This window comes from Meleagris gallopavo, chromosome 1 (genome assembly GCF_000146605.3).
Source record: "Meleagris gallopavo isolate NT-WF06-2002-E0010 breed Aviagen turkey brand Nicholas breeding stock chromosome 1, Turkey_5.1, whole genome shotgun sequence".
Lineage (NCBI taxonomy): Eukaryota > Metazoa > Chordata > Aves > Galliformes > Phasianidae > Meleagris > Meleagris gallopavo.
Genome location: NC_015011.2, coordinates 28,100,461 through 28,122,987, shown reverse-complemented (window position 1 = coordinate 28,122,987; position 22,527 = coordinate 28,100,461). Strand labels below are relative to the sequence as shown.

Here is a 22,527-nt window from a genome sequence, read left to right as displayed (position 1 = left end):
TGCACTCTACAACTTCCTGAAGGGAGGTTGTGATGAGGAGGGGTTTGACCTTTTCTCCCTGGCAACGAACAGGACCCGGGGAAATGGCCACAAGTTGTATCAGAGGAGGTTTAGGTTAGACACGAGAAAAAACTTTTTCTCTCAGAGAGTGGTCAGGCTCTGGAATGACCTGCCCGGAGAGGTCGTGGAGTCACCGTCCCTGGAAGTTTGAGGGGCGTCTGGACAAGGAGCTGTGAGATATACCTTAGTAGCTTGTGGTAGCAGTGGTAGTGAGAAGATGGTTGGACTAGATGATCTTATAGGTCTTTCCCAACCTTGAGATTCTATGATTCTATGATGAATAAACTAGGCAGCAAGCTGGCGGGGCTTATCACTAGGGCTTTAAATAGATTTGATGGGGGAAGGGCACGTACTGCTAAAGAGCAGAGAAGAGTAAGGGTACACTGTTGTTTTAGGAAGCAATGGGGGAAAACCTCAGATTTTTCCCAGAGGTCGGGAGGGCTCCTCCAAGAAGGTAATGTGACTGATGCACCTCTATGAGCACATAGGCATGGGAGGAGGAATTAGAAACTGTGGTGCAATCGGAAAACTATGATCTCATTGCTATCATGGAAACATGGTGGGATGACTCACATAACTAGAATATCATGATTAATGTTTGTGAGCTTTTTAGAAGGGATAGATGAGGTACGGGGAATGGGGAAGCTGCCTTCTATATTATGAAGTGGATATACTGCAAAGAGCTGCTCCTAAGAAACAGTCATGTATATGTTGAGATATCGTGGGTTAAAATTTGGGACCAGACCAATAAAGGCCATCTGGTGAGTGGGGTCTGCTACAGGCTGCCTGATCAATGGAAGCCTGTTGATAAGATTCTTGCTTCAATTGCAAGAGGTGCCCCATTTGTAGGCTCTCATTCTGATGGAGGATTACAACTACTCAGATATCTGCTGGGAAAATAATATACTGAGGGGCAAGCAGCCCAGGAAACTCCTGAAGTCAATTGATAACATCTTCCTAATTCACGTATTGGACAGACCCACCAGAGGTGAGGCACTGCTGGACCAGGTGCTCGCCAACATGGAAGAGATCATAGAAGATGTCAAGATCGGAAGCAGGCTGGGCTGCAGTGTTCATGTCCTGGCTGAGTTTATGATCTCAAGGAATACATGCCTAGCAAAGAGTGGAATCAAGTCCCTGAAGTTCAGGACAGTAAATTTCAGGCTGTTTAAGGAATTGCTGGATGACATGCCCTGGGAAACTGTCGTTAGGGACAAAGTAATGGAACAGAGCTGGCAGCTCTTTAAGGATGCCTTTCTGAGAGCACAAGAGCTCGCCATCCCTCAGAATAAGAAATCAGGCAGAGGAGGCAGGAAACCAACACGGCTGAGCAAGGACCTGCTGATCAGGCTGAGGAAAAAGAGAGTAAAAATATAAGCAGTGAAAGTGGGGATGAGTGGCCTGGGAAGAATGTAAGGATGCTGTCCAGATACACAAGTATGGAGTCAGGAAAGCCAAGGCGCAGATGGAACTGAACTTGGTGAAGAACGTGAAAAACAAGAAAAGATTCTGTAGATAAATTGGGCAGAAGAGACGAACAAAGGAAAGCGTACCCTCACCGAGAAATGAAAAGGGAGACCTAGCCTCCTCAGACATAGAGAGGTACTTCAAGAGTTCTTTGCTTCAGTCTTCATGGCCAGTCAGGCTACTCATGCTTCTCATGTCCTTGCACTTCTAAGCAGAGGTCAGGGAAGCAAAGTCCCTCCCAGTGTAAGATCAGAACAAGATTGAGACCACCTCATGAGGCTGAATGTGTACAAATCTATGGGGTCAGATGACACACATCCCAGATATCTGGAGTAACTGGCTGATGTGGGTGCCAAGCTACTCCATCATATTTGAGAAATTGTAGCTTGCAGGAGAAGCCTCTGGTGACTGGAAAAAGGAAAATATCACTCCCATATTCATGAAGGGGAGAAAGAAAGACCTGGGGAACTACAGGCCAGTGTGCCTCACCTCTGTGCCTAAGGAAGACCACAGAGCACACTGATTTGATTAGATGTTAGGGGGAAGTTTTTTACTCAGAGGGTGGTAAGGTGCTAGAAGAGGTTGCCTAAAGAGGTTGTGGATGTCCCATCTCTGAAGGCATTCAAAACCAAGTTGAATGGGATCCTGGGCAGCCTGATCTAGTGGCTGCAATCTTGCACATGGCAGGGGGGCTAGAACTATTTTATCTTTAAGGTCCCTTCCAAACTACGACATTCTATGATTAACTGCTATCATAAAGACAAGTTGAGACATCAGTGAATGCCATGGTTTCATAAAAAGAAGTGTGACTTTAACTGTGGCTACTGGGAGACACACAAAAATACTTTCTCATAGCTCATGCCTACCCAAAGCTAGGCAGATGAGGCTGAGTTTACATCATCAAGGAAAGTAATCAATCTGTTCTGACAAAAATCCATGTACAGGACATGCTGCAGGAAGGACAGCCAAAAGAAGGACAGTCAGCCAAAAAGAAACTCTCTTCAGTTTTCAGCATCTCCTCTGCCTCCATTTCTAGTTCTTTACTGATGCACGTGTATTCTGGAAGATAGTACGGCATTTTAATTGGCATGTTTTCAGTAAAATAATGTGTATAACATATATTGTACAACAGGGCAGAAAGGATTTGGGTTGTCTTTCTGTGCTGCCTCAGTACTGGAGTCTGGAGCCAAACATTTTCAGAGAGAGAAAAAGACTGTGATTCCTCCTTGGGCTTTGCCTCCCAGGCTGAGAGAGCTCGCATGGTGCCCCACTTTCCCAGGGAAGTCTTTCCCCAAAGGGTTTCCCCAGCCAGAAGCAACTAGTCAGGGTAGAGTGACCTTAGCTGATAGGAGAAGGGCAAGACACTGGGACCCAACAGCTCTGGGGTAAATAGGAAACCCCTGAGAACGTGGGGCACTTCTTCACATTAAGGATCAGATCTGCAGCCAGCACTCAGTGGTTACAAAAGCAGGGACAACTGGGGTGACCGTATGCAATTTGCTACGCTTTATAAGCAAAGCTGAAAGAGCTAGCTCCACGAGAACACAAAGAGAAGGCTTTTCAAAACCTTTTATCTCATTCATTTTACTTTAATGTATTTCACCTGCAGTTTTTCCTATTCAGTGTGATACTTGCTTCAATTTATTGAGTTGTGTCCTAATGAAGCCTATCTTACAAATCCTTTCCGGGTCTTTTGAGTACGCCGTTAGATAGGAAAAAGATAAAGTTCTATTACCTCAGTTTTCCAAACAAACATAAACTCATCATCTATATTACACATATACTACAAAAAACACCTCTGACTTCTCAATCCATCTTTTAGTTACCACCAAATGTTCCTACAAGGTGGCTGAAAAGTACCTATACCATTAATTGTGAAATAATATTTGATAAATCTCCATAGACGTACATCAACATAAATAGCTCTGTGGTAACCTTTGCCCTTTGACCAAAACAACTTTCTTGATTTTTCCTGTAAAAATTCCAACTCCTACCATTCTTATGCAAAAAATAAAACCAAAAATCTTGTAGAATCTCCAATTTCTGTGGTTTCCTATCTGCTGCCCACTTCAGTCTACAAATTGTGCAACAACATATGCCATGTACTCCACACACGACTTCAGTCATGTTCTCCACATCTTTCACAGCTTCCTTTCAGCCATGACATTATGCTTTTTCCCACCAATCAATCCTTCATTGGTGCTTATCATCAGACCAATGGCAAGCATGGACACAGATGACACTCAAGACCAGAGTTTTGCTGGAAACTGCTGACAGGAGAAAGGACTCCAGCTCCATGTTAATACTCAACTGGATGAGCAGAAGAGAGGAATTGTTCCAGGTGCTCCCTGTATGCTTCACTGTAATTCTCCTACTACTCAGTCTATTCAAATTATTTAAAAGACTATTAAATGACATTTCACTATACATATGCAGCTGCAAGAAAGAAGAATGAGCCCAATCCTGGACTGCTTCAGCATTTGATAATGCCACCGGTGGCAGAGGACACCTGCAGCACTCCATTTGAAGCTCCTCCCAAGCACATTCAGTACCAAAGGGATGTAAAACAGAAGGATGTGGATGCCACCAGGAAGGATCAAGGGCTTAGTGCTACCTTTTTTTTTTCAACACTAACTTTTAGAAGTTGTATAAATGGTTACAGAAAAGAGAAAATCTTGTGCAAATGACCAGGGCTTGATTTTATTACTTCAACTCATTCTTATTTTTAAATTCTACTCTTTATTAATACAAAGATCTAGATCCAGTGTCCTTATTTTGCTCCCTAACTTCTAGTCTCAGCTAATTTTCTTCCTAGAGTTGGAAAGGAAGACATTTAATGTTAAATTCAACTCAGGTTTTCTTCTTGTTTTCAACACATGCTCTGTTTGGAAGAATTGTAACTCCATGTTATCAAAACATCTTACTTTCAAGTCACAAAAGACTTCTCTTTACCAGGAAAAGTAATAAAAGAAATTTATTATCAATGGGCCAGAACGTAAATAAATTGCATTAAAACTGCTCAAGTATATTTCTGAAATACTGGAACTAGGCTCTAATTCCTGTATGCAGTTAGATTCGCAGGAGAATTTACAGAATAATACTATTCATTAATAATTATTGGTATAATTCCCTTAATTATGATGATCAAGGAAGCTTTAAAAAACTAATTTGAAAGAGGTAACAATCATCTGGGCTCTGATCCAGGAAAGCACTCAAAAGTGCTAATTTTGATCACAAAAATAATGACCTGGATTTGAACAGGACTGACACGCCTAAGTTAAGATTATCTTGGCTTTCTTAAGCCTATTGTGGGAAAATCAAGTAGAAGTATTATAAGAGTAATCCATGAAATTCTGCCAGAATTTTTCCTCAATATTATACCATTATCAAACATTCTCTAAGGGCTGCTTTCTTCTGGAAGACTACCAAGTAAAAGTGAGAACTCATATAGGGACTGATTTTGGGGGAAAAAAAATAAAATCTATTGCAGAATCAATTACTTCTAAAACCCATATATGTAACAAATATAGACAGTGAAAAAAATCTGTATCTGCTATGGATGGCCAGGATTGAAATGTTTTACCTGAACCTTCACCCTGAACCTGGTCTTCCACATCTGAAGTTGAAATGCATTTTCTTCTTTATTTTATCTTCAGTAAGATGAAAGGGACTGAAGCTGGATGCAGGCAGAATGCCTTCCAGAAAGATTATAGAATCTGGACGAATAATTTTTTTTTTTTGGGGGGGTGGGGAGGGGAGGAGGGAGGGTCCAAAAACGCAGGCTAGGTGTCTGGATGCTCAGCTGTAATTCGCAGAAGTAAAAAGAAATGCAGGAGCACACTTCTATGCTCATCTGTGTGACATTTGTCATTGAAGCTCATCATAGTAGTTATGGACAAAAAGCTTTCTTGGAAGGGATTCTGCCTGCATCCAGCTCCAGTCCCCTTTATCTCACCTAAAAGGGAGAAACTGTCTCTCCTATGGCTGGGAACTAATCACATCTTGTCTAGACTCTCGAAAGTTATCTACCTATCTGCTTAAAACAAGCGTTGTCTTCAGAATCTCATATGGAAACATGTTCTGTTTTGACCAAAGACTTTCTCCAGCTCATTGAAATAAGAAAAACTAAACTGAACTAAAACAATTAGGATATTCAGCCTCAAATGCAGATAAAGCTTTGTGGAAACATGTGTATCCCTCTATTTTCTTCCATTAATTATGAAAACAGTGGCATTCAATGAAGAGTTTCTTTGAATTTCTTAAACTGGCTTTAGCTGCAGCAGAATGAATTCTGAACAACTCAAATAAATTTAATCTTCAGCAGTTTTTGAGAATTTCAATCATTTCTTCGCTTTTTATTCTACATCTGATCATGTTCTCTTTTTTAATTTTCTGCATTATTTTTGCCATTCCAGACTACTTTAAAAATCTTTATTGATATTTAAAGCATTTCATTTTGGATATACTGAGTCCAGTAAATTCATCATCAGGCATTTGAAAATGAAAACTCTGCCTACAACATTTATCTGTCACTTGCACCATGCTACCTAGAGATTTCTCCTTCTAAATGAATTCAACACAGTGAGGAATGAAATGAGAGGATGATTATCACATTTCAAATACTCTGTCCACGTTCCAGACACATTTATATTGTAATCTACCGAATTCTCAATATAGGTTCTCACCTCTAATCTTATCTCCCCGAACTGCCAGTGAACATTACATTCTACTCTAGTGTACATACCATTCATACAGACACCCATTTCTCTTCTTTCTCCAGTGTACATTTATACACAATACATTTTAATTAATATTGAAGAGTACCATCATGCTCAGATTATTATCAGGGAATATCTATGGGTCACGCAGATACATACATAAATACTTTTAAACTTTGATATTAATGAAATCATTCCACCTTCTCCTGCCTGCTATTCATCCAAAGGAGCATGCAAGAGAGTGACAACAATTAGTATCATACTGAGGACTCAAGAAACTCAGAAAAGATGGAAGGGCATGAAATTTTGACTGTATTAAATACAACTCAGTACCAGAAAAGATGACTGCAAATATAATTAACTCCACTAAATTAAATTATATTTGAGTTACTGAAAAGACTACGTACTGCTGATGGAACTTAAATGGATTGCCAGACTCTGACAGAAGGTTACTTACAAAGGTTTCAGAAACCAAAGGTAAGAATAAGCAAAAAAAGAAAAAACAACTCACAACACCACTGAAGAATATTTCATTAATTACACACACTTCTACATGCACCCAACCTTGAGCAAACAGTTCTTAGAGAAAAACAGGGCGGCAGTCTAGATTATAAGGTTTAACTCTATATCATGCAGGGCAAGATTGTGCAGACACTCAGCTAGCTCTAGGACTAGGAGGAGTAGAGATGAGTACAGCTGCATACCCATCAGTCTTTCTGACACGTGCACCGGTGGCACAGACACTCCAGACCTCTCTAATGTGCCATTGCATCGCACAGGTTGGTTCATGCAATAGAATCTATAAAGGAACAGATCAGGAATGCAAGAAATGAGGACAGAATGGATGTTATGAAAGATAAGTGTGGCAGCAATTAGATCAAACGTAGTATTTTCAGTATTACAAGACTATTAGGATATTACATGCCACATTCCAGTTAAGTCCTGGTTTGAGATGAGATCTGGATGAAACCTCCTCTTGCCTCTATTCGTTCTTCTTATCCTCTACTCTCAGTCTGCATCAGTTCCCTTTCAAATGAATTCTGAGAAGAAGCTGTGCTGTGTGCAATGAGATGCATTATAAAAGGAAAGGAAATAAAGACTGTCTGAGAGCGCAGACAACTCAATATCAGGGTTTAGGGGTGATGGCACTCGACCTGCAGGCATCAAGAGCTTAGCTTCATCTACTCTGATCTCCAATTCAACAGCAGCACACTGAAGTCTGAACAGAAAACTGTTTGGATGTTCTTAATGAACACCTTTGCCTTCAGTCATTTTCAAGCTTATGCCCTGAAACAAAAATAGGCACTTTTTTTTTTCCTCTCTGAGGGAATAATCATTGAATGTTCTCTGGAATTTTATTAACTTCTTTAGATATGCTACACTCTGGTGACAACTTTCACAAATAAGTAAAGTATGTTTCCTTTTATTAATTTTAAATTACTTATACTAAAAAATTAGTTACATTGCAGTAGATTTTTAAAATAATTTGGAAAGGTAAGTGAAGCTTTATACACATATACACTTCTATTAATCATACTGTAGATTTCCAGTTGGTAGAAGGAATAGTTATTTAATTTTTCTTTTCTGGTATTCTTTGTTCAATCTAGTTTGATGCACAAGGCCACTCAAGGTTTTATAAAAGCAAGGTTTCTGAACTGATGTTATGCTCTGTTTGTTTTTAAAAATTATTTACTGTACCAAATCCTTTTGTCGTGATACAGTAAATATATTGATATTAATGGAAATACAAACATAAATAACTAGCTCTTGGAACAATAGCAATAGTTAGGTATTTAAATGTGACTGTGACTCCATACTGTAATCTATTTGGGTTTTTTTTTAATGGTCTTCTAGAGCATATTTCACTGAGCACTACTGCAAAATGTCTAATGAAATTGTTCAAAGACCAACAGAAGTTTTCTGAAGCTGCAAGTCAGTCTATAGTTAGAGTGGAAAGAAAAAAAAAAAGAAAAAATGGCTCACTGCTAATAAGTCTAAAGATAAAATCTGAAGGAAAACGCAGTTAGCTGTGTTAAGCATACTGTACAAAAACTCTTAATATCCCATTTGTTCTCTTTGCAAAGGCATCTTGTACTTGGCAAATTCAATAATTACATTACTTGAAAATGAAAATATGAATGGTGAAATGAAAAAAATAGCTTTTCTGGAACCAATAGGTATAATGAAAAATTATTTCCTACGTCTCTCACATTCCTTAACCAAAATAATTTCAGCCACATATACTCTCTGACATCTCTTCTCGGCAGGAGATAGCACCTGCTGTGCTTAGCCTGAAGGCGTGTATATATATTGATTGCTGCCAAGGAGAATATATAACAGCTTTCCACTCCGTAGGACACTGATTTGGATTTTTTTTCTCTCTGCTGAACTATAGATATCATGAAACTTGTAAGAACTTAATTATCTTCAAGACTTACATACTTTCTCCCTGTGTTGCAGAACCTAGATGAGCAGTTCAACCTAACACAGGGGATTGGCAGATGGACAGTGACTGCATAATCCTTATTTCCTTAGGAAACAAGTTAAAATTTCATAACAAATTAAAACTACATAACATTAGTGGTGCAGGCAACATAAGCTCTATGAAAATTTTAGCAGCTCATTACATTTATTGATATAGGTAACACAAACACCTGGCTTAAAATGATTAAAAAATATAAAAGATGTATTTTTTTTTAGAATATACATTTTGAAATTTATACATAATTTTCACGATAGATTTTATATATAAACCATGTATGCATACATAACTATACATAAAGAATGAAATAAAACTTCCAGAAGAAAGCATTTTAATTGTACCGATATAAATAAATTTCAATTCTAAGCCTTTCGTCTAAATAGAAACCAACCTAAATGAGTGATTAGATATTTCGGATCCTTCTGTGAGCTTCTGGTGCTTGCATGCCTGTGGGACTCAGCAGTCTGAATAAAAATTGTGTGCTGTTCCTACCACAGTTACATCTGGACACAACAGACAGACCAGAGAAGACCAGTAGCTCACAAGCCAGCTAGAAAGCCTGTGTTATTCATTACTCTCGTAATGAGTCTCTTTGTGGGTTTCACTACTTTCTCAAATTCTGTCAGGAACATAAACAAGCTTTAGTTTTACTCTGGAAAGAGAATGCCAAACGGGATTTCTGTCTTACCCATCCTAATGTAAGGATGTTGTCTCTTTCATGCATCCCCCAAGGGTGTATTGCTTTGGATTTGAATTGCAAGTCTCAGTACTCCTGCTTAAAATCCAGAGTTGCTTAAAGATCTTCCTCCTGTACTGACTTGATTGATTACTCATTTCTTAGTTAAATCCCTGAGGAATAACTGGGCCAGGTTTTGGCCTGAGCGCTTTGGACAGACAGCTCTTCATGTCTGCTTCACTTGGCTTCCAGTCAGAGAAAACTTCTCTGAAAAACCTGACACAATCTTCCTCCCTACACCTCTCAAGAGGAATTTCCACGTTCCCTGGGCCAGCCCCATTCTGAAAGGCATCATTCAGAATGGAGCAGTACTGCTGGCAATGAGCTTCTTGTTTTACTTGTAAAGTCACTCACTGTGTGATTGCTCCTGTCACAATTTCCAGATGCCGTTTGGCTATTACATGCAAATCCGTTTCATGAAATGCACATACAAAGCTAAATTAAAGTCTCCTGTCAAAACAGAGGTTGTGATAAAGATGATGCTCAGAGAACCAACACCGATTTTACACTCCCAAGCTACAAAAACATCACTTCAAAAAGTGTATTCTTCTATTGTTCTATAAAGCAAAAAGGGAAATTGGCTTAGAAATATGTAGGTTGCTTCTCACACCTTAAATATAATTCTCAAAACAATTTCTGTGAAACGTTATCAGTAGCAAAGTAATTCAGAGCAAGCTGATGCAGCTCAGTAACATATTCTCCTAATAACACATCAAGCATCTTAGACCTGATTTTTTTAATACAAAGCCTGAAATCTCAGTAGCATATCTTCTACTCTTCGAGGACTTCTTTACACAAGAAGTGCTTGTGCCAATATTTCTTGGTTGAATTTCACTAAGGAAACTGATAAAAGGAATTTAATGAGCATGGAAGCTAAACTGTGCTCAAGTCAAAAATACACACATATACACAGCACATACATATCACATGGGCACAGCCACAAAATGGGAGCACAGCTCAACACTCCAAGCACTAGGCAGTCTTCAACTATAGACCACAGCTTTCTTGTAAGCTTAAACTTCAAAATATATTTGAATGACCAATAAAGGTGAATCTCCTTAACCAAAATAAAATGAAACATACACCAGTTTTCCAGTCTATATTCTCTATTTGATTTGAAATTTAGGATTAAATCCTTTATCAACTCAAACAAGTATTGTGGCTACAGAAGAGTATTTCCATTTAGAAGAGTATTTTATTAAGTTCTGTCACAAAACAGAAGGTAGAACATTTTTACGGTGCAATATTGCTTATGGCAATCTGTTTCTGTTTGTCCTTTTTCGTATGCTGACCTGGTAGAGAAACGGTCTAAAGAGTGGACCTGTCATCACTCCAGTCATTTTTACACAAGAAGTTTGCTCACTGATTATAGGGTTACTACATTGGGCAGTTTTTGCTAGGAAGCTGGCAGGAACCCATAAAAACTGAAAGAAGCAGACATGGTGAAAAAGCTTCTATCGTCTGCCCAAAGCAGGGAGGTTGGAACTATATCACATATGAAGACCCTTCCAACCAAAGCAATTCTATGATTCCAGCTTTTCTGCCTTCTGAAGCAAGCAAGAGAAAAAGAGAACAGCTGCTGGCTAGAAAGACCCTGGCTAAAATCTTGTCTCTAATATGGGGTTAATGACCACCACATTTTGGTGAAACTAATTACTCCAGAAGAAAGGAGATAGCAAGAGAATACAAAATGAGCTAAGAAAGATGGCGGATTATGGAAAGGAAAAGAATGATGTAAAAACTCCAGAAGGATAAAGAGAAAATAGACACTTGTACCATCTAAATCAGTTTGCATGTAACATCAATAAACATAAATTATCTCGCAACACTTCGTATTTTGAATATCTATTCTTGACAGTTTTAGAAATAAATTTAATTTTCAAAATGAGGTTGTCCCTAGCAAAAGCAAGTGGCCCCTGCATGTCACTGCCCCTCATATCTCTGCATGAAAAAGCCAATACTAACAACATTTATTTGGATAACCAGGGCTACTTCACCACTAAATAGATGAGCTGTCTTCAGCTCTCCAGAAATGCTCTATAGTTACAGTTCCTGTTGATAATGGATTCAGCCTATTAAAAGCATTAGAAGATCCAGCTAAGACAGGTCTCATCTACAGATGCACAAATCACCTTTCTGATCCATTAACTAACAGCAGACCTGACCGTTGCCTAAACAGACTCGCCTCTTTTCCCATCAGCTGTCAGCACAGTTCCTCTCACCCTGAGAATGGCACAGAGCAAACAGCAGATGGCCTCTCTCCTGGCAGTATCCAGAAGCAAACTCATAACATTATTTTTCAAATGAATATTAGATTTTTCTGAGCTACTGCAGCAGCAGCAGCACAGTGATTTCTAATCTAATTTGCATAGTAACCACTGAAATCTTAGTGGCAAAATAACACTGACTGTTTTCATGACATTTGTGATGCTCTTTACTTAAAGGGAAATGCTAATAGTTCTGAGAAATTTTTAAGGGTTGGGACAGTAGCCAGCACATGCAGCACATTAGCCAAATACTTTACAAGACATTACTGAGAATCTCTGAAACTTACTCCAGGCAGATGAAAATAAATCACGCATAAGCATCACACAACTGCTAGAGTAACTAAACCACTACAATAACTAAAGCAGGTATCACTCAGAAGAGACCAAGAAGATAAAAACGTTTATTGCTTATGTTTGTGTGTCATTATACATGTGTACACAAGTGTAGGTAAAGAGATACAAAAAGGTACTTTGATGCTCACATTATTATGATAGAGAATTAACAGAGGACACATAAGAATAGCTGTCATAGTGTAATGAGTGGGGACAATGAATCATTTATAATGCATGTTTGGATCAAGTTTTTAACCAGTTTCTAAAACATATAATTCTGTTCTACAAGTGAAGAGGTACAGTTTATTTCAGGGACTTAAAATGCATGCTATCATTCCAGGTACTTTGTTTCCTCCAAGGTACTGGCTTTTGTGACTTGTGACCCAGCCTAGAAAAACATTTCTCTGCACAGAAATGTGCGTGCTTGACCCTCTGTACTTACTGCTGCTTTGATAACATCTCTACCCAGTAGAAAAAGGGCAAGATACATTATGCAGAGTATTGAAATGTTTATTGAATGTGTCAATGGATGGCACAGTCACTGCAAGTTCCCAAGTTTCAACAGGCATTGCTATGCATAGTGCTACCTTGAGTAAGAGTAGTTAAAAAACCTGTTAGTTTTATTTAAAAAAAGACACAATTAACTACTCTGTTGGTAAAGCTGGTACGTATCCAAAGCAGTTCATAGGTGAAGATCTCTCATGAAGATGACAGTGCTATACACTTATACAAGGGCTGCTCTGAAAGTAATGCCTCCTATTTTATTACATTGTCCCGCAACATCAGAGGCAGATGTTGGTGGTATGGCAGTAGAGGTTGAACCTTCCCACCAATATTCCATTATATTTTGTTGCCACGTGACAGACAGCAGCAGAGGGGCAGTCTAACAAAAGTGAGTCTGATATGGAAGTGCATATGAAGCAAAGGTATGTAACTACATTCCTCCACGTGGAAAAAACCTGCATCCATTGACATTCATCAATGCTCGCCAAACATCTCTGGAGACCAAACTGTGGACATTAACATGAGTCGGTGTGTGCTGTGTTTCAGTAAAGACACCATCATAGCAGCTGTGAAACAGTGGGTCATCGCTGCTGGGGAAGACTTTATTTATTTATTTTTTAATGAGAACCATATGCAGGCTCTTATTCATCACTAGCATAAATGCATAGTTAATGGTGGTAGCTATGTCAAAAAAACAGCATTTTGTTGCTAAGAATCTGCTCTACCGAACAGTGTTTATCATGCTCTGTATTTGTTATGGTTTCCACGGAAAAAAAATAGGAGGCATAATTTTTGGATTGACCCACGCATTTTGTCAGTTGCACTAGAAGAGTATTCTCTTTTAGAGGCTGCTCACTGAGAAGTTGTAGGCCATTCCAACAATGCAATTCATGGGTAAGAATGTGGAGCAGCAGGAGCTGAGGCAGTTGTGTAATTCATCTCTCTTGAGAGGAGTAAGACACGATTGCACTCTGTACTGGCTGGCACAAACTCTTTAACAACAATCTACTATGTGGAAAACAGACTGGCCTTTGTGCTTTGTTTATGCCTTTACAAGAGCATAGCTCTTCACATACTTCAGTAATTTGAAAATAATGTCTACTATATAAAAGGCAGCTGCACAGTTATAGAAATTAATGTAGAATGCATCCTGTGTAGGCCTTCCTAAGAAAATGTTGATTTGAACTGCTTCTACTTACTCAAACATATTCAAAACTGAATTCTGAAAGACTGTCAAGAAGAATTTAGCGTGAAAAAACAATTACATCCACACAGAGATCCAACTTTTCCGTACTTTCTGGGCATGACACTGCTTAGTTTTAAAAGAAAGTGATCATACTTCATCACAGAAATACAGTTATGTGGAAAGTATTACTTTGAATGTTTGGATGCTCCATTAGCTTATAACATCCTTCAAAGAGCTTTGTGGGTGAGATTCTATAGCTGATGCAGTAATTAACAACGCACAGCATGGCCTCATTGCTCCTGCTGAATACTCACTGAACAACAGACTTGCCATCCTGCTTTCCCTTTGAGCAGATGAGGGCCATCCTGCCCTCATCACAGAGCCACATCTCCCCATCAGCCCACAGCCAAGGTGCTCAGCAGGCAGCTCACCCTGCCTGCAGTAGCCAGACAGCAAGTCACTGCCATGGCTCAGCATGGCACCACACCTCTCCCCAGTCTAAGCCCTGCACAAAACCCTGGCAGGTCCTACAGGAGGCCATCTCATCCCATCAGCTCACAGTGCAATGTGCAGGCTGCCACAACGGCACATTATGGCTGCACTGCTCTCCTGCAACCTGTCTGTCGTCCTACGTGACAGGCCCTGTCAGAAGATGGCCATCTGAGCTGCAAGCTTACCATGTTGCCTGCTCCTTCTGCAAGCTTGGCAAAAGCCCTGCAGGATATCAGTGTCTTACTTCCAGCTTTCTTCCGTGGGGTAAAGTAGTGGGTGGGACTTGCACACGACAACACTGCACTTGGGCTACGAGCTTACTGCACTGGCCCTGGACAGAGTCACAAACTGAGGGACCAGGAGGCTGGTGTCCTGTGCCTGTCTCTTCCATGGCAGTAAGGTGCAGGATCCTTCATTTCTACCTCCCCCTCCTCCATAAGGCTTTCATCCTTCATTTTGCTCCTTTTTCAGCCAAAGAATAAAAGCAATTCATCTCTGCTGATGGCAGTTATAAATTAGAAACAGCAGGAAATGGTGGCCATTTTGAATGAAGACAAAAAACATCAGGTGTATCCAGCTGCTCCTGGGATCACAAGCTCATTCGTACAGAACAATAAGCAGGGGCACGATTGTGTTTTAATAGGAGAATAACAGCATGCACCATGCCAATTTATGGAGTTATTAGTAAGTATGATATGTACATGGAGTAATTGAAAACTAGCAACAGCAACAACGGTAGCAAAACCTTTCTCAAATAGAGAAGTTGCATGAGTGAAATTTAACAGACCTCATCTCAAATAGAAAATGGAAGATGTGTCACAAACCCCCATCTCACAGAAGCAGAGGTAGAATAAGCTGCATTTGTAAGCGCAGAGAGCAGAACTACTATAAAAGTCTGTTATGTGGGATCTACCTGAATTTGTCATTATACCAAAATTAACTGAAGCAGTATGCGAAATAGCAATGCAGGTAGGCATTTCACACACACAAAAAAGCAATGCATAAGAAGAATTAGTGTTATTTGTGTATATAACATAGATCCTCTGGTTTCAGTACTATACAGATGTCCAACAAAAATGTCTGTCAATATATCAAGGACACGAAGGTTTTAGACTTCCCAAAAGATTACAGTTAGAGGTACGTATCTTCAGGATTCAATACAGCACAATTCTGAGCTGATACTTCTCTTGTACAGCAGCAGAAAAATTAATAAGCATATAGAAGGTAAAAGATGCCAAAGTTAAAGTTCCCTGGCACTGACACTTTTAAGTCAGAGAAGTAAGTGTTGCCATTAGGAGCCATGAATTCCTCTGGTCCCATTCTACATGAAAGAGGATTTCACTTCAAAAGAGTTGTCACTTTGTGCTTGAAATTTGTATTAAAATGTCTCTTGTTTATATTCCTACTTGAATGATAGTCTTAGGAATATTACATAAACTTAATGCAATCTTTAAGTGATCTAAAGGAGCAAAAAAACTAATTGCATACCCCAATGAAAACCGAACCTCTACTTGCAGACAAGACAGGTTAGAAATAACCGTGCTCTGCTCAGTTGCCTCCGCTACTTAAGTTGCCCATCCTAGAAGACTAGCTAAGAGTAAGAGACATGTAATGTTGCCTACTGCAGAGTAACATGATTTTAAGGGGAGCCCAAGCTTTGAATATAGTCATCACTGAGCTCTCAGCTTCCTCCCTCCCAGAAATACGTACATACAGAGATGTCAGAAAGGGATTTACCCTTCTCAAACCTCATCAGCAGGTACCACCTGACACTTTTAAACCTATTTTGTAGAGCTTAATAGGTCATTTCTGAATAGTCAATAAGTACAGATCAGATCCTATGCCTCTATATTACACATACAAGAAGTTCATTTGGTGTGGCTCTTATAGAGGGTCCAGTCTCAGAAGTACTGAGAACTCCAACCTTTTTTCTACAAAACATACATAGGAAATAACAATTCAAATCAGAGGAATCTTTGAATAAAAAAAACTTTGCATGTATGTCTAATAAAAAAAATGCTATATATCAAAGTAGCTGATAATTAATTTATCATGTTGAGGTCACAAACACTGCTTTCTGAATTAACTGTGTTCTTACCACCTACTTCACTCTTCTGAGATTACTATTTTTGTTAATAAAAAGCTCTTAACTTTTACTTCATTACTTAAACATGGTAATAATTTAGAAAACTGAAAGTCACCAACCTCTAACAAGGTGGACTCCGTTTCAGGGCAGATCCAGAGGCAGTATCTAGGATTGAATAAAAACAGAGTTCAGTCTGGTTGTTGAACACTCAATTTTTCAATTACAGATGACACCTGAATTGCATACTGTCATAATGTGATCTTACAGTCAGCTTCTTCCAGATGTTTCTTGCAATTCATAAACATGTGGGTTTTCAGTTAGACACTGTCCTGCACAGATCTACGACATATTAATAAAACCCTGGTAACATTAAACTTCAAAAGCAGAGGGATCTTATGTGTTTTTGTCTTTTCCTTATTGCTTCATAGACAAGCTATGAAATTATCTCTGAAAAATAAATTTAAATCCGTATTTAAAGTTTTAGTAATACCTTAACAAGTAAACTAGATCCTAAAGTTATCTCCTGCAGTAAATTACACTGCCATGCCTGACAAGATACATTCTCAGTTACACAATTACTCATTTCTAAATGATTTCATTCTTCCCTTTTCAGTACGCCACCTGATCCCTCCCTAGTCTCATTTCCTCCCAGTATATTTTGCCATATCAACCCAAAATGATTCAAAACTCTTTACTCAATTTCTACTTTGATTTCTTCTTTCCAAACCTCTGATTCACAGCTGCAGATACCCTACCTACTTTTAAATCTGCATTTCTTTTTTTTTTAGCAGCTTGGGCTTAAGAACCACAATATGTTTGGATCAGTGAATCCAAGATAGTAACTACACAACACTAGCACTAAATGCAATTTTGCAAATGTTTCCAAAATTTAGTACAATCCAAGTACATAATATAATGCAGAGTTCTCACTTCAGAAGTTGGCTACATAAACTAACACATTTACCGCTCTCTCCTGTGCTTGTATTTCCTTTTAAAACAGTAGGCTCATCCCCACTAAATGAAGGCTTTCTAAGTTGTGCTAATAGCCAAATGGGCAATGATTTAGGAAGGTGAATGTGAGGTAAGAAATCTTTTAGATATATAAGGCCTAATTGCTAATTCAATTGATGACAAATGAACCAAGCACTCAGGCTTCAAAGCAGTATTGGTCTGAAGCCTATGCTACTTTACAGGTAGCTTAGTCAAAGTGCTGTCAATACACTGTTTCTATTGTGCTCTGGTTTACTGCAACACAAAATCAGATTTGTCTTCAGTGGTTTTAGGACTCTTTACAAGACTGGAAACGTAATAATGTCTCTCCAGGCTTCATTAAGTGGTCCAGTTCCAGTTTCTTTCCGCACATGCATGTCTACCTAAACTAATGCAACATTTCCGTGGCCCTGGCAACACTCTCATTAAATAGCACATTATCTCTAAAAGTTTAATGTCACAAGCGTTCCACTACGCTGAGAGAAGAACAATGACTCTTATTCCAGGTTCATCCCTTCTCTCACTTGCATAAAAATAAGTAAGCGTACTCTTTAATATGCTGTGATTTAATCCTTCTGCCGATGATGACATGGAGAGACTATCAGAATATTCCGTCTACAAAGAACATTCCTATTATTTCTCCCTTCTTGTGAATTATTCTTGAGAGACCGTTGACAAAAATAATTTAAACTAATCCTACATAAACACATACACAAAATTTTGTAACTAAATTTTAGTCCCCATTCATTGAGTACTTGCTGAGTACATATTTGCATGTTCATAATTCTTAGCAACTCTGAAAATTGATTTCCAAGTGACACACTTACACTGAATAGGAAATTCCTGAGGTAACAAATTATGTAGTATATCATCAAGATAATACAATATATCCTAATCTAACACTTAACAGGAAGGTTTATAAGTTTGCTTCATAATTTATTATCTATGGTGGAAAATAAACTGAAGTACTGAAAGAAGAGCCTCAAGGTTCTGAACAGCTTTATAAAATTATATACACTTAAAGAATGCCAACTGAGTTCCTGCAGTTTACAACATTTTTTATAGTAAGGGGATGAAAGCTATTACCTACCACATTCAGTGAAACATGCTAACATTATTCACAGAATCACAGAGTCACAGAACATTGAAGAAATCAACAGGCATTAATTTCATATTTAAGAAGGCAACACTTGTTAAGTAAACAGTGATAAGTGTTACACTTTCTTTCCCTTTTATAGGAAATTATGCATATTACTAATTCACCATTTGAGAGTATTTCACCTCTGTAAGTTTTAACTAACAGTGTTCTGTAAAGAAGCCTGTCAAACCCGCAGGCAGCCATTTAAAAAAAAAAGACAGACTATGGATATTAGGGAACTAGAAATGCATTTTCCAAGTGTGAAATGTAGGAGGACGGCAGAAAAAAATTATATATATATAAGCCATAGAAATATGTAATTCACAAAACAGAATATTTGGAGTGGTACAATTATTAAAGGAAAATATGCCATATCCAAGAATAGTGTGGGAAACTACCAATTAAGCGCATGTCCTTGCAAGTATAGAACCAAATATAAAATTTTCTTGCTTACATGGCTAGCAGAGGACTACAATTTTTAAGCTAGTATGGTAAAGAATACAGAACACATGGGCACAGGGTGAGAAAAGGGGTTTATGTAGTTCAGTGCATTGACTTGGAATAAAGGCAACAACTGGACGCTTAGGAACAGAATATAGGAAATTGGATGAATGATTGTTCCTCTGTTTTACTCTATAGGACTTAAATGTGAAAGAAAAAGAAAATGCATCAGTAAAACTAAACATAGATTCAGAGAACTATGAAAGTAGAAGAACTCTGTAGGTCTGTAGCCCACAAATAAAAGGGAAGCAGGCACAAAAACGTCATTATTTTTTTCCCTATCTTATGCCCTAGAATTTGTTGAGAATTATTACAAAAAAAAGTAAATCCTTACAATGAACTAGAGCAGCTAACAGTTTGAACGTGCGTACGAAATACCTTGGTCTGCAGTGGCAGAGATGTCCTGCCCCTGCTCCTTGATGGCAACTCACATCACATCACTCACAGGATGTGCTACTTGATTCTTCCCTGCTCACCACAGGCACAGAGGAAGGACGGATGTGCTCCAGAAGTATTCACTCGTGGTGATAAAACAAGCTGTCTTCCACAGAAGACTACTGGAGCCTCCATATTACACTTTTCTTTCATAGTTTATGACACTGGAATTGTCTTTTTTGTCTGTTACCTGAATTGAGCCACTGAGACATTCAGGAAAGTGACAGTATTTCTACCTATTTTTTCCATCTTACAGGAACAAGCAGACAACACTGAATCATGTAATACAAAACCACGATTAGATTATCTCAGCTCATAACATAACAAAGACAGACAGAAGATTCTTTGAACATGAACCAACAGCATGTCCAGGTGGCCAAGAAGGCCAGTGGCATCCTGGCCCACATCAGAAATTGTGCAGTCAGCAGGACTATAAAAAATGATTGTTCCCTTGCACATGGCACTGGTGAGACCATACCTTGAGTACCTTTGTTCAGTTTTGGGCCCCTCACTGCAAGAAGGATACTGGGGGGCTCAAGCACGTGCAGAGAAGAGCAAAGCAAGATGTATGAGGAACTGTTGATGGAAGAAGGACTATTTAGGCTGGAGAAGAGGAGGCTGACCTGAGACCTTGCTGTTTTTATCAGCTACCTGTAAGGAAGCTGCAGGAAGGAAGGTGTTAGCCTCTTTTCTCAAGTGATCAAGATCTTAAGTTGTGACAGGGGACATTTAGATTGGGTAATAGGAAACATTCATAGAGAAAGTTGTCAAGCATTGGAACAGGTTGCCCATAGAGGTAGGCAGTTCCCATCCCTGGAGGTATTTAGGTGATGTGTGAAGGGACTCAGCAGGTCAGGTTGATAGTTGGACTTGATGATCATCTTGAAAGTCTTTTCCCAACCTAAATATTTCTAATATTCTTTTTTTTTTTTTCTTTTTTTTTTTTTCCCTTTTCAATTTTATACCATTTTGCCCGTTTAGTGGCTGGTGAAAGATAGTGAAGTAATTTGCTTGAATCTCCATACATCGAAATTAATGAAAAAACACATCAAATTTTAGATAATCTTTGCAGATCTAAATTCACTTCTTCAGTCTAAATAACAGCATGAGGTAAGAGAGAAGTGCAACTGAGACAGATTACTGCTGAACTCAGTAATGCCTAAGCTGTGATTAGCTCTTGAAAAAGCCACTTTCAGTCTTCACTAATCAGTAGGACCAATCAGTTCAGCATAAGGCATTTGATGTGCAGTCACTATAAATTAACCTCCACTGGAAAAAAAAAAAAAGCTTTTCTGTAATACTTAATATTCTTTTGATGACTCTTTGCAGAGGATGCAATATGAGAAGCATATCATTCAAAACATCAAAAGAAACACAAAGAAGATTAACTTTACCAAAATAAAAGACATTTTATTATTTGTCTTTGAAAGATACCTGTATATCTATCCATTACCTACTAAAGTCAATCGGAAAGTAATGCCTCTACTTATTCCCATGGAAACTACAACAGATATAAAGAGCTCAACAACACTATTTGATAGAGCAAATTCTCAGCTACAAAACATTATTTTTCAACATAGTTACTATCATTAGCTACGCATTTTCACATGCCCAAGAGATATTCCAAAGCACAAAGACAGATAAAGCTGTAATCTATCTAGAGCTATACTGTAATCAGAGCTGAGTACTCCCTCTGCACACTGGCAAGGCTGCATCTCAAGTACTGTGTTCAGTTTTGGGCCCCTCACTACAAGAAAGACAATGAGGCCCTGAAGCATGTTCAGAGATGGGCAATGAAACTGGTGAGGGGTATAGAGAACAACTCTTATGAGGAGCAGCTGAGGGAACTGGGACTGTTTAGCCGTGAGGAAATTCAGGGATTAAGTTATTGCTCTCTGCAACTCCCTGAAAGGAGGTTGTGGTCAGCCTCTTCTCCCACATAACTAACAATAAGACCAGAAGGAATGGTCTCATGTTGTGCCAGGGGAGGTTCAGGTTTGTTGTCAGGAAAAACAACGTTTCCAAAAGAGCAGTCAGGCACTGGAATGGGCTGCCCTGGGAGGTGGTGGAGTCACTGTCCCTGGAAGCGTTCAAGAAACTATTAGCTATTGTACTAAGGGACATGGTTCAGTGGGGAAATAAATATTGGTGGAAGGTGGATGGTTGGACTAGATGATCTTGGATGTCTTTTCCAACCTTGGTGATTCTATGATTCTACCAAGACCCAATTGAAAACCACCACATTAGTTTATAACGCTTAAAAAAATTGACCTTAGTAATAGCTTTTAGACCAAGCACTTCTAAAGACAAACTATATTCAGCTTTAAATTCTGACTCAGAATGGAAAAAGACTTCTGACTTTTTTCTACTAGCTTTTGTCAAAGTTGTCAGTGATAATTTGCTTCCTTTCCATACAGCCTTGCTGTACTTTTTCATCTAATCTATTTTCATGTTCTGACACATATGGCCTTTTCCATAAGGCCTTAAAAAAATGTCAGAAATTTGCAGAAAAGACTATGTAGTTTAACTCTCCCTGCAATCTCTTATCATAATAGCTAGAAAATTCAACTTGCACTTATCACTTGCACCCTAGGAAAAACGGCAGAAAATAATAAGTGAGGCTCAAAAATTACCATGAGAAAGAAGCTGTGTTTAAAAAAAAAAGTCTAAAAGTTTTTTCACATCTTTAAAAAAATTAATAATTTCTTGTAGCATCCAGGCAATTCTAAAAAACAGAAGCCAGAATGAGTATTCTTCAGCTTACACAAACAGTAAGAAAGAACACAGTTTTCATAGTTTCAGAAAAAATATAGTTGCAATATAAAACAGAAGATACAACCGGCACAACAATGGCACAAAGCAGTGGCTCAGAGAGAGATCCAGCTTAGTGACCATTTGGGTAGTAATGTGAAAGACATACCCGAGACATCATAAATGCTACATTAGAAAGATGTCAGTCAAAACCACGGAAATTAAACTCACATTGTTGGAAAATTATAAATTAAGTGGTTGGTTGAGATGCTAATTGAATTTTCCATCAGCTTTCTAACTTCACTTCCCATCCTTCAAGCAATTTGTAATGCAAGCTGACCTTACTACATTTTTTATACTTCCCTATTTTCTTTTTTTTTT

General features: G+C 38.6%; 1 protein-coding gene across 1 annotated transcript in view; it reads right to left on the bottom strand.

Annotated features, from left to right (window-relative positions):
• The window catches only part of CNTN1 (contactin 1), a 218,902-nt gene that overhangs the window by 151,326 nt on the left and 45,049 nt on the right, over positions 1-22,527 (bottom strand). The window contains exon 2 of the mRNA XM_010707006.3: positions 16,451-16,496. The gene's annotated coding sequence lies outside the window, so the exon portion shown is untranslated. The remainder of the gene's footprint in view (positions 1-16,450; positions 16,497-22,527) is intronic.